Source organism: Zea mays, chromosome 4 (assembly GCF_902167145.1).
Source record: "Zea mays cultivar B73 chromosome 4, Zm-B73-REFERENCE-NAM-5.0, whole genome shotgun sequence".
Classification (NCBI taxonomy): Eukaryota; Viridiplantae; Streptophyta; class Magnoliopsida; order Poales; family Poaceae; genus Zea; species Zea mays.
Window position 1 is genome coordinate 234,305,168 of NC_050099.1, and position 14,925 is coordinate 234,320,092.

A 14,925-nucleotide genomic window follows, 5' to 3' on the forward strand; every position below is an offset into this window, starting at 1 on the left:
GTGACAATTTTTGGTGTTTGCTGGCCACCCAAAAGATAGTGGCACCTAGTTAAGGCATGCCACAACAACAACAGGCATACCTTGAAAGAAGTAGAAGGATTTCCTGGAAATCAATGGTGAAAAAGCCTGTGGATGTGATATCTAACTAGCATCAAGGAGTAATAAGCATACCAAATGTCAGGTAAAGCATCAAGGAGCTATAAGCACTGTGACATAGGACATAATGTATTATAACCAAATGTTTGACCATTTGTGATATGTTCCTTAAACCGGCAAAACATATGGTGGAAACCATATATTAGGTGAAAAGATGAAGACCAATTCAAAAGGCATATTTTGGTCATTCAAAAACTTTTGAAATTTTGGTATATCTAGAGCGCAAACAAATATATACTCATGTGCAAAAGTTGGGATAAAAACTCAAACTAGAAAGTTTCATACAAAAATGACAAATTTTAAATGCACATGCACTAAAAGACAACATCTCAGGGATTGTCTTTTACTGTACATTCACCTGAAATTTGTTGTTTTCCTATGACTTTTTAAAGACAAGTTTGCATCTCAACTTTTGCATGTAAATACATATTTGTATGCAATGTAAAAGTGCCAAATTTCAGTTTTTTTAACAACCAAAAGTCCAAAATACGTTTTTTGAATTGGTTTCCATGTTTCCACCTAGTATGTTGTTTGCACCATATATTTTTGCCAAAACATTAAATATTCCCTCCAAAATCTTGTAGTCAAATACAAATGATTCACGCAATGAGATGAAACTAACTGTACCCTAAACATATAGGCACTAAGAACAACGAATGAGAGTGTCACAGATATGCAATAAAAAAATGGAATGTAGCAATGGGTAGATTCAAGAGAGATGAGGTTAGTTAAGGATGGTTGAGAGTGTCACAGATATCCAACAGCCAGACATTTGTGTTGTAATTCTGGCCTCTGTTTTGCAGAACATTCCTAATTCTGTTATGTTTTCGGAACATGATGCATAGAACATTCTCAATTTTGTTATGTTTTGTTGACCATGTTGCATAGATTCTGTTACAAAAGTTAAGCACATTTGAATATATTCCTGAGAATTTACATAGACAAACTGTCAAAGTCCCAAATTTCAACACTCTTTGTTTGGCACCATCAGTAGTTATAGTGGTCAACCAAAAGAGAAAATCAAGTTCGACATAAATATAAGGAATCGTCTGCAAAGAATTGTTCCAATAGATATGATGTGGATGTTTACTTTCATACATTCTATTTTAGCATATGAGCAAGGCAGAAAAAAAAATACTATAAGATGCAGGAATCGATGAGGAAATAATAGCACCTTTAAAGCCTGACATTGAATATGTTGGTATGATGTCGCCAAAAGAAGCCGCCATGACAGGCACACAGGACATGCTCAGAGCACAACAGCTATGTTCTCAAATAAGCATCACCCAAGGAAGCCACAACCTTGGCAGGCACAGCGGAAACAAAGGTTGGCATTGTCCAAAACACGACAATCTGCACGATGATTCCTATCAATGAGGCAACCGACATCCAGGTAGCACAACCCTGACAGTCCTGAACACTGAACTGTGTAATAACGTGAATAAATCGAAACCTTCACAAGCAACGGATTGCATATTAAGCTCGACGGGGCAAGGGATCTGCGACCGACCAACAGACTGAGGTGTGGCCGAAATGATGGCGCGGGCGGAGAAGTAATGGAGTACCGCATCTGCGGCAAGATCAACAACCCAGGCTAGACTTCAGGGACAGCGGCAAGGGACCCCAGCGCCCCTGAGCATGCCGTGGGCAGGCAGCTGTTGGGCGCCCCTCAAACAGCGGTGCCATTGCATGCGACAGAGAGACACCGTGAAAGCCGCTCGCCTTCGTACGATAAGAGGTGGAAGCGCCAATGCGCCGTGGGTGTTTGGTGAGGCGAGGGTGCGCGAAGGTGGACGCCGGTACGGGCTAGGGTTTGAGGGCAAGCAGACAGAAGGAAATGGAGAGGACGACGGGGGCAGCGCTATCGGCCGCCGGGCGCGAGAAATTTGCTATTATAGCCCTCCCGACCTTGCAGTTTGCCATTTTAGCACTCTGAACATTGATATCGCCAAACTAACATTCTCAACATTAGCTCTCTGCGGAAACAGCACTGACGCTGGTTTGAGGGGTTTGACCGATGTTTAACCCAAGCCATAGATATCGCACATATATATAATATATTTATAAATTCATGCATAAATGATATGCATATGGTTTATTTTATTAAAATGTGGTAGCTCGTTGAACTCGTGATACATATAATATGTTTATAAATTCATGCGTAAATGATATGCATATGATTTTATTTTGTTAAAATGTGGTAGCTCGTTGAACTCGTGAGCTGGCTTGTTAACAAATCGAGCTAGTATGTCAGCTCGGCTCGGGAAAAATTTCAAACGATGATTCGAGTCAAGTCAAGCTGACCATGAACCGAGCGAGCGAGTCAAGAGTACTCTGTCGAGTCCTAAACATGGCTCTAGCTAGGGAGAAGAATTTATAATATAAAACTAGTAGTGATCTGAATGAAAGGATTTGAGAACAGTGCATACAGGTGGCAATTGGGAGTTGTAACCAATGAACTGGAGCTGATCTGTTGTGCGGTAATATTAGTAAGAGTTGTTTATTTCTTTTACACTTGTTTCTTTTAACCAGCAAATAAGATTAGCCTCAACTTTCATTGACTAATATCTTTGCATACTAGGTTAGCATCATATGCATATACCAAACTCGTCAATTATGGTAAGAACAAGAGTAGAATATCGGTTCTTAATCATCAACTAACATATCTATTCTCAAACCGATATCAACAAACAAACCAGCAAAACAGGTCTACAAACAGACTAATAAGTAAGCTAGCAAATAGAGAAATGCATAGAACTCAGGGAAACATCATTGCTCTATGCAAGTGTGTAGGATCTAAGGCACCAGTTAGAGAGGGTGAATAGACGGTTTTGACTAAAGTAAATTACACTAGAGAAATTTGATCAAATCGATAAGAGATATAAAATTTCTAGCCTTGATGAGACAACAAAATATAATGACCAATTTAAGCTAACACCACAAAATATAGACAATATACAAATTACCAATTACTTAGAAGTAATGTATAAAAGTTGAGAGAGACACCGAAATTTATCCCGTGGTATCGGTGATTTGTCGTTCACCCCTAATCCACGTTGAGGTGAAATTCAAGCTCTCACTTGCTCATCTACCAAGACACGGCTTGATCTTTGAGCCAAGTGGACAAGAACTCACTCACTAACTTGATTTCGATAACGTCGCCTTTGCCGCTCCGGCGAGGTGGGCGCGAACCCCTCACAATCAATCCTGTGGCTCCTCCACGATCTTCACGGAGAGCTCGACGGAGACAACGCCCGAGCCGTCTAGGAGGCAACTATCGGTGTTTTGGGTCCGACCGCGCACCCAGGGTTGCCCCTCGAGGTGCTTTTTGGAGTAGGACGGTGTTACCGACTGTAGCTCGATGGTTCGTGCCAGATGCACAAGAGACAGTAGACAATTTTGTACAGGTTCGGGCCGCTTTGAGACGCGTAATACCCTACGTCTTGGCGTGGATACTTTGTGTGGTGGGTTACAAGGGGGTCCTCTAGTATCTGGGATGTTAGAGAACTGAGTAGATGGCTAAGTAGTGAGAGATATCTTTCTGAGGGGATGCCCCCTAGGCCTTATATACTCGACCGTGGGGCGTTACATGCGGATATGATAACAACGTGAGCCTAAGTAATAGTGAACCGACTGAGCCTATCTTCCTATAATTCCGCCGACCTATCTCCGTTTAGTTCCAATGTATGAGGACATTGTACGGGAAGGTCGGATCATTGTTGCGGTTGTTGTTCAAATTCATCGGGTCGTCTGGGCTTGCGCTGATCCAATCTTATGTCAATCCACTTCACTGGACGTCCCTCCCCAGGCCCACGAAGGGATGACCTTGTGAACTATTGGGCCTAAGGCCTTTCGCGAGGTCTTTTAGCCTTCCAGTGGACCCGGGGGATATCTGTCCCCCACAAGCCCCCAATCTTTGGGTTGATTTTGAAATAACCAGCCCAAAGATTCTAGGTCCAGCTTGCAGTTTTTGATTTTAATAAGGAATGCCTTGAAAATAGGTCTGTTGAGCCGTTGCTTCTGAACTCTGAGTGACTCGGTAAAAACGATCTTCTGTTGTTTTCTTCTGCCATTATTCATCGGCCTTCACTTTATTCCTCAGAAATTGGTGCTCTGTCTCGGCTTTATGCTTTGGAGATCAGCATTCTGCTCTTTGGACTTCAGGATTCATTGGGTACACCGAAGGTGCACCCAATGGGTGTAGCCCCCGAGCTTCGAGTGGATTACTGAAAATAACCCACTCGAAGGTCTTCATCTCAAGTCTTTTCAGAAATCATTTTTGTCTTCAACTTATGCTTTAGAAGTCAACATTGTTTTATTTTCATCTCATGCTTTAGAAATCAGCATTCTATCTTTTTGGGGTTGATGATCCAGGTGCACCCAATGGGTGTAGCCCCCGAGCTTTGAGTGGATTACTGAAAATAATCTACTCAAAGGTCTTCATCTCGTGCTGTTTTTAGGAATCATCCTTTCATCTTCGCCGAATGCCTTAGAAACCAGCATTATATCATCAACTTTATGCTTTAGAGGTCAGCATACAGTCTTGCCTTTGAGATCGAGCATGCAATCTGCCCATGTACTGTTAGGTTTGAAATTTATTTGATCTGCGACAGATTGGACGTTCGGTAGATGGCTCTTGGCTAGTCTTCATATCACTTCGTGCTTCAATGCTTATGTTGATCAGACTTGTACCTCATCGGCTATTTTTGGCTTTTCTCTGATCTCCATCGATATCTTCCTTTTGTCTTGATACATTCATTGCGTATACTGTATGGGTGTGACTGCTTGGGAAAATCTATTGAAAATTCCTAGACGTCCCCCCCAATGGGTGTAGGCAAGGGACGGCTTGGTGCGCTGAGCGTTTAGCAAACTGCTCCTGAGTAGTAACTTGACGTGACCGCGGGTGTAATCATATCGTCCAGGCAGTTGACTTGAGTCCCAATGGGTGTCGTGTTACGTGAAACGGCGCCAGCCGCCTGACTTGTTTCTAGATGATTTGAACTGCTTATTGAATATTTGCGACTGTTCAGTGACCATGGTAGGAGGTGAGCGGTTGCCTTCTTCTTCTATAAATAGTGTGCTCGCTTCACTGGCGTCTTCACCCATCTCTCTGCCGTTTGTTGCTTACTCTCTCCTCTTCTCTTCTACTCCACCATGGGCAAGGGCAAGAAAAGCGGAAGCTCCTCGCACCATTCCGGCGACAAGCGGAAGCGCAAGCCGACTCCTCCCTCGGAGGACTTTGGCGATTCTGAGTACTCGGAGGAGGAGTTCTCCTCCGAGTCCGAGGGGTCGTCGGTCCACGCCTCTCCCTCGGCGTCGTCTAACGACTCACACGATTCCTAGGGGATTGCTGCGGAGGTGTGGACATACATCCGGGTCGTCGAGCGCGCTGGGCTCGAGGGCTCGGATGAGTCGGAGGTCTCCTCGGACGAGGGGAACTCCTCTGACTCGTCCGAGGAGGGGAGCGACGGTGACGACGGCGGCGAGGGCGATGGCGATGATGGGGGCGGCAGCGGCTATGGCGACGGTAGCAAGGGTGACGGCGGCGGCGGCAAGGCTAGTGGCTAGGTGCCACTGGCTTAGATGTTAGTATAGATAAATAGCAGTAGAAGTAGTACTAGTAGAATAATGTAGTAGCAGTTAGTAGTATAGTGTAGTGAAATGTAATGTAGTAGTGTAATGTATCAAACAGTGGGAAGAAGACCAACTCATAATGAGTTGGTTTTTAAGTTTTTGGAGATACTTCCCCTCCTTATATAATGAAGAAGACTTCATCCCGTTCTGTGTGTGTTTCTTTGCTTTTCCACCGTTCCTTTTGCAATCGGTCGATCAATTGTTTTTGTGCTTAATGTAGTCGTTGTTCTCGGAGGTAATGCTCGAGTAACGACTTGGAGTTGTTGAGTCACATTTTAAGTCCACCTGCATATTCATAGAGAAAAACAGCTGATTTACTGTCAGTGTCTTTAGAGGTAATAGCCGAATGGTTTTTTTGCGACGCCGGCGTTTTAGAGGTAACAGCCGAGTCCTTTTGAGCCACATCAGCGTTTTAGAAATAACGACCGAGTGATTACTGGTGACATCGGCGTTTTAGAAGTAACAGCCGAGTTATATCGAGCCATGTCGGTGTTTTAGAAATAACGGTCGAGTGAAGACTGGCGACGTCAGTGTTTTAGAAATAATAGCTGAGTGATGACTGGGCACTTTTAGAATCGGTGCCTAACCCGGGAAAACCCCATTTGTACTGCGTTGTCGCATGCCTGTGCATTCTGAGCCCTAGCCTTACTTTCTGCTTCCAGACCTTCTCTGTTTCCCTTTGATCTTGCTTCCGCTCAGTTCGCCAACGAGATTGAGATGGCGCCCAAGCGGAAGAGTCAGAATTCAGCCGCTGCGATTATTCCTCCCATCGATCCCAACAACCAATTACCTTTCACAGGCAATCATATGTCTGTTGTTTCCGAGTCGGACCTTCTCCATCTTGTCTCTGTTGGAGTTCTGCAGGAATTGTCCATAGCTAACTTTGATCAAGATCTCGAGGATGTGGTACCTGAAGATCTGTTGCCCAAGCCAACAGATGGTGGTATGATGGACGTTTGCTCTGACAATCCAGATGTGGGATTAAAGTTATCCCGAGCAGCGTCTCATGCATCGTTGACCTTGGAGTGTAGTCTTCGGAGTCAAGAGGCTGGTCCAGGTTGTTCCATTCCCATGGAGGTGGCTGAGAATCATTCAGCCTTAGAGGTGGCTGCTGTAGAGAACCCGGTCCTCAGGGATGGTGCAAGCGGTTACCCAGCCCCCGAGGGTGTTGCCGGTAATGATCCAGCTCGGGTGGGCAGCGCGAGCTACAACCCAGCCCCCGAGGGTGCTGCCGGTGGTGATCCGGCTCCGATGGGCAGTGCGGGCTGCGACCTAGCCCCCGAGGGTGTCCGAGCGGGCTCCCCTTCTCATACCTCCATGGATGTCCATGTCGGGTCTTCTCCTCCACATTCTGATTGTATGGCAGCAGCACGTGCTTCAAATCAGGAAGTCGCCTTAGAGACCGGCGCACCTGATGCTAGAGTTCTGATTCCTGCTGGTGATGTTGAGTTGATCCCTGATGATGCTCTTCAGATTGCCTCAGTTGATATTCCTTCGTCGAGCCATCAACTGGCTTCTCATGATTTGGGGCTTCCTTCATTCTTCTCCAATCTTCAGGTAATTTAGCTTTTCTTGATTCGGCTATACTCCAGGCAAAATACTATCTCTACACTCATTTGTTTTCAATATCAGGCTTTGGTCGACGAGATGGCTGGTCAGCTGAGATCGCAAGGTGCCTCTGTCCCAGAAGGAGCTCTGTCCCTGGCGCATTGGAATCTGATGTTGCTTCAGAGGCAAATATCTGATTTGAAAATGACAAATGCTGGTTAGTGTCTTTGTTTCCTCATTGGCTACTTGATTAATCTGCTTTTTAACTGAATATCCTTCTTCAACCGCTTTGTGCTAGATATGGCCCGGCGGTACTTTGAGCTCGAGGAGAAGTATTCTCAAGGTCAGATGGACCTGGTCCGGGTTTCTGTTTCTTTAGATGATGCCAACTCATTGAATTCCTCTCTTAGTGCTCAGATTGAATCTGAAAGGGTGGCTAATGAAGTAAGTTTACTTGACTTTCTCTGCTGTGTTTTTACTGCCTGCTGGGTGTTTGAGAGTTGATTCTTGTCTGTAGGAAGAAAAACGTGCCCTTGCAGCCTCTCGCGATAACCTTGATAGGTTGTATCGCGACGCTAACAATTCTTTGACTATCTTGGAAAGGAGCCATTGTTTTACCATGGCGGATTTGGATAATCACCGTCACAAGCTGCAAGAGTCCCAGGATGAAATCCTTCGCCTTAGGCAATTGGTGTCGAGCAAAGATTCTGTCATCAAGGATCTGCGCGCTTCCAAAAGATCAGTCGTACAGGAGCTAGAAGCTGCTCGGCTGGCTGTCAAGGTTGCTGAAGACACTTCCACAACTTTGAAGGCTCAGCGCGACAAGGCTATGGACAAAGCCATTCGCGCAGGGCGGATCTTGATGAGAAGGTCGGGTGTGATTGTTCTTGACGACATAATTGCTGACGTCAACGCTGTTCCTGACTCTTCAAGTCGCCCTTCTTCATCAGTTGCTCCTGAGAAAAACATTACCAAGTAGAAACACTGAATGCATTGTGTATGTGGTCAATGTGCTCGAATATTCTGTTAGAAAGTGTTCTAGGTACTGAATGCTATTATTATTTTTCTGTTGTTTGAATTCAAGAATTGTTACGATTGCAGAAGTAAGTGCAGTGTGATGGTTTTGAAACTTCTTTCTATTTCGCGAGGCATAGAGATCACCCTAAGACAAATAATCGCAAGCTTGCTTATGCTGGATCGAGTAGACGTGAGCATGTCGCGCCGATTTAAGTCACTACCGACTTAAACCGACTGCTCTGTTAGTAGGGTCTAGTGGTCACCCTGGGTTAAGTAAGCGTGAGCATGTCACATCGCCTTAAGTCATCGCTGACTTAAGTCGATTGCTCCGTTAGTAGGGTATAGTGGTCACCCTGAGTTGAGTAAGCGTGAGCATGTCACACCGCCTTAAGTCATCGCCGACTTAAGTCGATTGCTCCGTTAGTAGGGTATAGTGGTCACCCTGAGTTAAGTAAGTGTGAGCATGTCACACCGCCTTAAGTCATCGCCGACTTAAGTCAATTGCTCCGTTAGTAGGGTATAGTGGTCACCCTAAGTTAAGTAAGCGTGAGCATGTCACACCGCCTTAAGTCATCGCCGACTTAAGTCGATTGCTCCGTTAGTAGGGTATAGTGGTCACCCTGAGTTAAGTGAGCGTGAGCATGTCACATCGCCTTAAGTCATCGCCGACTTAAGTCGATTGCTCTGTTAGTAGGGTATAGTGGTCACCCTGAGTTAAGTAAGCGTGAGCATGTCACACCGCCTTAAGTCATCGCCGACTTAAGTTGATTGCTCCGTTAATAGGGTATAGTGGTCACCCTGAGTTAAGTAAGCGTGAGCATGTCACACCGACTTAAGTCATCGTCGACTTAAGTCGATTGCTCCGTTAGTAGGGTATAGTGGTCACCCTGAGTCGAGTGAGCATGTAGTTTGACAATAAACGGTTCGAGTGCCTTTGAGAATGAAGTCTTTTTATTGATGGTGTATTTTCCAATTACAGAATACAATGTCGTCCCAATAGCTTTTGAAATCTAGCTAGGGGTAAAACTTCCTGAGATGCTCTATATTCCATGGGTTCCATATTTCCGTGCCATCCATTTGAGTAAGACGATATGATCCAGGTCGAGTGACTTCTGCTACTATGAATGGTCCTTCCCATAGTGGTGACAATTTGTTCCGTCCCTCCCCCGTTAGAATTCGGCGAAGGACAAGATCTCCCACTGCGAAGGATCGATGTCGTATGGCCTTATCATGATAGCGCCTCAGAGTTTGCTGGTACCTGGCTGACTGAATCATTGTATTCAATCGTTCTTCTTCTAGTATATCAACATCTTCCAGTCTAGTAGTCTCAGCTTCGGCTATGTTTTCGAAGATCAATCTTGGTGCCCCAAACTTGAGATCAGCAGGTAGCACTACCTCCGAACCATAGACCATAAAGAAGGGAGTGTTTCCGTGCAAAGCTCGGCTAGGTTGAGTTCTTAGGCTCCAGACCACATACGGCAACTCTCTGATCCACTTTCCTGCGAACTTTTCATTCTTGTTGAAGACTTTCTTTCTGAGTGCTTCCAATATCATTCCGTTGGCTCTTTCTACTTGCCCGTTGGCTCTTGGGTGTGCCACTGATGCATACTTGATCTGGATGCTTTTTTTGTTCGCAGAAATCAAAGAATTCTGAACTAGTGAAATTGGATCCCATGTCAGTTATGATACTATTTGGTATTCCGAACCTGAATATTATGTCTTGTATGAATTCCACTGCCTTAGCCGAAGTTAGAGAAGCGATGGGCTTGTACTCTATCCTCTTAGTGAATTTGTCAATAGCAACCAATACATGAGTGTATCCTCCTTGAGCTTTCTTGAAGGGTCCAATCATATCCAGTCCCTAGCACGCGAATGGTCATGTTACAGGTATGGTTTGCAGTTGTTGTGCTGGTAAATGTTGTTGTTTTGATAAGTATTGACACGCTTCACATCTCTGGACTAACTCGGCTGTGTCACTCTTTGTCGTTGGCCAGTAGAAACTAGACCTGAAGACCTTCCCAACTAGAGTCCTGGATGCTGCGTGTATCTCGCATTACACAGCGTGGACCTCATCTAGTAGTTGCTTCCCAGTAGCCGAAGGAATGCATCTCATGAGGACTTCTGTCACGCCCCTTCTGTATAGTGTTTCCCTAATGAGAGTATAGTGAGCTGACTGCCTTGCAATGCGCTCTGCTGCATTTTTGTCATCCGGCTCCTCCTCATTCTTTATATATCTAATGATTGGCTCCCTCCAGTCATCAGAATCTGACTCTGGTTGGCTCAGAATATTGCACTCTTCTGCCCGATCTAATGAAATGCTCAGGCATAGTACTTCTTGGACGAAAACTCCAGGCGGGACCTGAGTCCGACTGGATCCTAGCTTTGATAACGCATCAGCTGTCGCGTTGCGATCTCTCTCCACATGATGAAATTCAGCCCTTTCGAATGTGTCCTCTAGCTTTCGGGCGGCCATGCAGTACTTGCCCATTGAGTCATTCGAGCAATCCCATTCTTTGTTTATCTGACTTATGACCACCAGTGAATCTCCATATACCATCAGTCTCTTGATGCCCAGTGACATAGCAATGTTCAGTCCATGAATCAAAGCTTCATATTCTGCTGCATTATTGGACGCTGAGAATAGTAACTGAAGAGCATATTTGAGTTGTTCACCTCCAGGTGCAATGAAGAGGATTCCTGCGCCTGCCCCCTGCAGTTTTAACGAGCAATCGAAATACATCCGCCATACTTCTGCAGTCTCCGGGTTATCTGGCACTTGTTGCTCGGTCCATTCTGATACAAAATCAACTAGTGCTTGAGTCTTGATTGCAGTGCGAGGTCGAAATTCAATGTCGTGAGCTCCCAGCTCGCAGGCCCACTTGGCTATTCTTCCGATGGCTTCTTTGTTGTGGAGAATATCCCCTATTGGAAATCCAGTGACTACTATGACTTTGTGGTCGTTGAAGTAGTGACGGAGCTTGCGTGCAGTTAGAAGTACTGCATATAATAGTTTTTGAACTTGAGGATATTTCTTCTTCAAGGGTCCCAGAACTTCACTGATGAAATAGACGGGATGTTGCACTGGGTATGCATGTCCTTCTTCTGTTCGCTCGACTACCAACGCGGTGCTCACCACGTGAATCGTGCAAGAGATGTATAACAGCAGATCTTCGGTCGGTTGATTCGGCGTGGCTCGACGCAGTGGTTTTAGCACTGGTGGTGTTGTTAGGAATTTCTTCAGTGCGTCTAGAGCTTCCTGAGCCTCTGAAGTCCACTGGAACTTGTCTACCTTCTTGAGCAACTTGTAAAACGGTAGGCCTTTTTCTCCCAGCCTTGATATGAACCTGCTTAGAGCTGCCATGCATCCAGTAAGTCTTTGTACTTTCTTCTGTGATCGTGGTGCCTCCATTCTCATGATAGCCTCGATATTTTCTAGATTAGCTTCAATTCCCTGGTGGCTGACAATAAACCCGAGCAATTTTCCTGCTGGTACTCCAAAGACACACTTTTTAGGATTAAGCTTCCATCGATATCGCCGCAGACTGTTGAAGACTAGCTGTAAATCTTCAATGAAATTTTCTAAGTTTTCTATCTTGATCACCACGTCATCCACATAAGCTTCCACACGCTTGCCCCAGTGGTCGGCTAAGCATGTCTGAATGGCTCTCTGGTAAGTCGCTCCAGCGTTTTTGAGGCCAAACGGCATGGAGGTATAGCAGAAAGCCCCAAACGGGGTGATGAATGTTGTTTTTCCTCGTCTTCTTTTGCCAAGCTGATCTGACGATAACCGGAATAGCAATCTAAGAAAGACAACGCAGAACACCCGGCGGTCGAGTCTACCACCTGGTCTATTCTGGGAAGTCCGAAGGGATCCTTCGGGCAATGTTTGTTGAGATCCGTATAGTCGACGCACATGCGCCAATCCACTTTATTCTTTTTGAGTACAAGAACAGGATTTGCTAACCACTCGGGATGTAACACTTCTCTAATGAATCCTGACGCGACCAAGCGAGCTAGCTCTGCACTGATGGCTTCTCTCTTGTCGGGCATGAAACAATGTAATTTTTGTCGGATCAGCCTCGCCTGGGGTAAACCTTCAGTTTGTGCTCGGCCAGTTCTCTCGAGACTCCCGACATATCCGCAGGTTGCCATGCAAATATGTCTCGGTTATCTTGCAGAAACTGGATGAGCGTGCCTTCCTATTTGTCATCCAAGCTGGAACTGATGATGGCAGTTTTGCGCTCATCGGTGAACCCGAGGTTGATTCTCTTGGTTTCTTCAGTCGGCCGTATAGAGGTCACGACTTGAGCTTCATTCGCGGGTACCGCGAGGTCTTCCTCAGGCTTTGAGTTCGCCTGCGCAGAAGAAGTCGCCGATGGCTTGGTGGTGAGGGCCGCCTGAATGGCCACTCGGAAACACTCTGCGGCGCCTTGGAAGTCAGCGTGCACAGTTATGATTCCTTGTGGTCCTGGCATCTTCAATATCATGTACGTATAATGTGGAATGGCCATGAACTTCGCCAGTCCAGGCCTGCCGATGATGGCGTTGTATCCGCAGTCGAAGTTCGCCACCTCGAACCTTAGGAACTCGGTTCTGTAGTTTTCCAGAGTTCCGAAGGTGACCGGCATGTAGATGTGTCCGAGTGGATATTCTCCTTCAGTCGGCACGATGCCGAAGAAAGGAGTGTCTGACTCGTGGAGCTCTTTGAGGGGAACTCCCAAGCCTTGAAGCGTCTGGGGGAAGGTGACGTTGATGCTGCTTCCCCCGTCCACTAACACCTTCTTCACCCTGCTCTCTCGGATCACCGGGTCGACGAGGAGCAGGTACTTGCTTGGGTGATCGAAGTTGAGCCACTGATCTGCCCGAGTGAAGGTAATCGGGTGCTCGGACCATCGATATGGGGCGGGAGGGCCGGTGGCGGCCACCAGTATCTGACGGTCGTTGAGCTTCTGTTGCCTCTTACTTTCCTGCGATCCATGTCCACCGAAGATGACGTTGACTTCTCCATCGACACGCGGGAACGCTCTGCCTCCTCCCCCCTCCTGCTGTTGAGGTTGTCGAGGTTCTCCAGGTCCTCCTCGTGGTGGGGGAGGCGGCATAAGTTGGAAGGGTCGGCCGTTCCCCACGGAGTGCTTGAAGTCTCTGCAGTTCCGGAGGGTGTGGCGCATGTCTTTGTGGTACGGGCACTGGGCGTCGAGGATGTCGTCCAGTGTACGTTCACCTCCGCGAGGTCCTCCTCGGGCGCGAGAGGCAGGTGGTCCGGCAGCGTGGACTTCCTCACGAGGCCTCTTCTCCCAACGTTTGTCGGGTTGTTGGTTCGTGTCGCATCGTGGTGCCGCCGGTGCAGGCTTTGCTCCTCCGATGAGGTCCTGAGCTCGTTCGTCGGCAGTGATGTAGAGGTCGGCTTCCCGGAACAGCTGCTCGGAGGTAGTCGGCACTTTTTGCAGTATGGCTCGGACGAAGGCCGAGTCATTAGATCCCCGGTAGAAGTCCTCGATCACTGTCGCTTCCGCGACCTCGGGGATACGATTTATCGTGGTCTGGAATCTCTTGAGGTATGACCGGAGAGTTTCATCCCCTCGGCGCTTGATGGATTTGAGGTCCCATGGCTGCACCGGTTTGTCGGAGAGAGATTGAATGTTGGCGGTGAAACGCCAACTGAAGTCGCTCCAATCGTCGATGCAGTGTTGGGGTAGGTGTCGAAGCCATTGCAGTGCATCCTGCTTGAGGACGATGGGCAAGTATGCGGTCATCACATCTTCGGTTGCCCCAGCGGCTCGGGCGGCGGTGGTGTAGACGGCCAACCAGCCTCCCAGATCCTGCTTAGGCTCGTACTTGTCGACGTTGGAGAATTTGAAGTTAGGGGGCCATTGAATGGCCCTGAGGCGTGGAGTGAGCGCCGATACTTAACACGTGTCCTCATGTCGTTGATGATGATGTCTATCCCGGGGAGGGGAGTTGTTGTCGTGATGCCTCGACCACCCTCGGGTTGTGCCGCCAGTCGAAGCCGTTGCCGACTCAATTCTGGTGGTCTGACTCCGTGCAGAGATGTCGTGGTCCCGATCATATTCTTCTCGGTGCCGGATCTTGTTCTCGTGTCTTCATTCGCGCGAAGCCTTGATGGAGCTCAGTGCGTCCCGCCGACTATTGATGGCGTGTCGTAGATCACTCGGAGGATGAGCGAGAGGTAGAAGATGATTTGCTGCCCGAGTGAGCAGCCGCCGATAGCCCTCGGCGTCCGGAGTCCGGGGGAGGCCATCGGCTATCCGAGCCAATACCCCACCGACCTCACTCGGTGTGTTCATGGCTCGGGCGAAGTCAGGGTTCAGGTTCTGTCCAAAGAGAGGGTTCTCTCGGCATTGTCTTGCTTCCTGCTCAGCCTGCTCTTGAGCTTGCCGACGATCACGTCGCTGGGAATTCCTTCTTTCCCTAAAGACCCGTTCTTCTGGAGTTTCTCCCAGCTCCGAGATTTCATCTCTCGACATGGGCTGCGCTGGGTCCTGCTCTCCGGCTTCGTGATGTCGCCGAATATTTCAGCGTCGGTTCCTTCGTCGGTGAGATTCCCGCTGT

General features: G+C 47.3%; 1 protein-coding gene across 1 annotated transcript in view; it reads right to left on the reverse strand.

Annotated features, from left to right (window-relative positions):
* The window catches only part of LOC100382601 (uncharacterized), a 27,898-nt gene extending 25,889 nt beyond the window's left edge, over window positions 1–2,009 (reverse strand). Inside the window, exons 1-2 of the mRNA NM_001175330.1 lie at window positions 1,610–2,009; window positions 1,331–1,509 (exon numbers count right to left, since the gene is read on the reverse strand). The gene's annotated coding sequence lies outside the window, so the exon portion shown is untranslated. The remainder of the gene's footprint in view (window positions 1–1,330; window positions 1,510–1,609) is intronic.
* Between the last annotated feature and the right edge of the window lie 12,916 nt (window positions 2,010–14,925).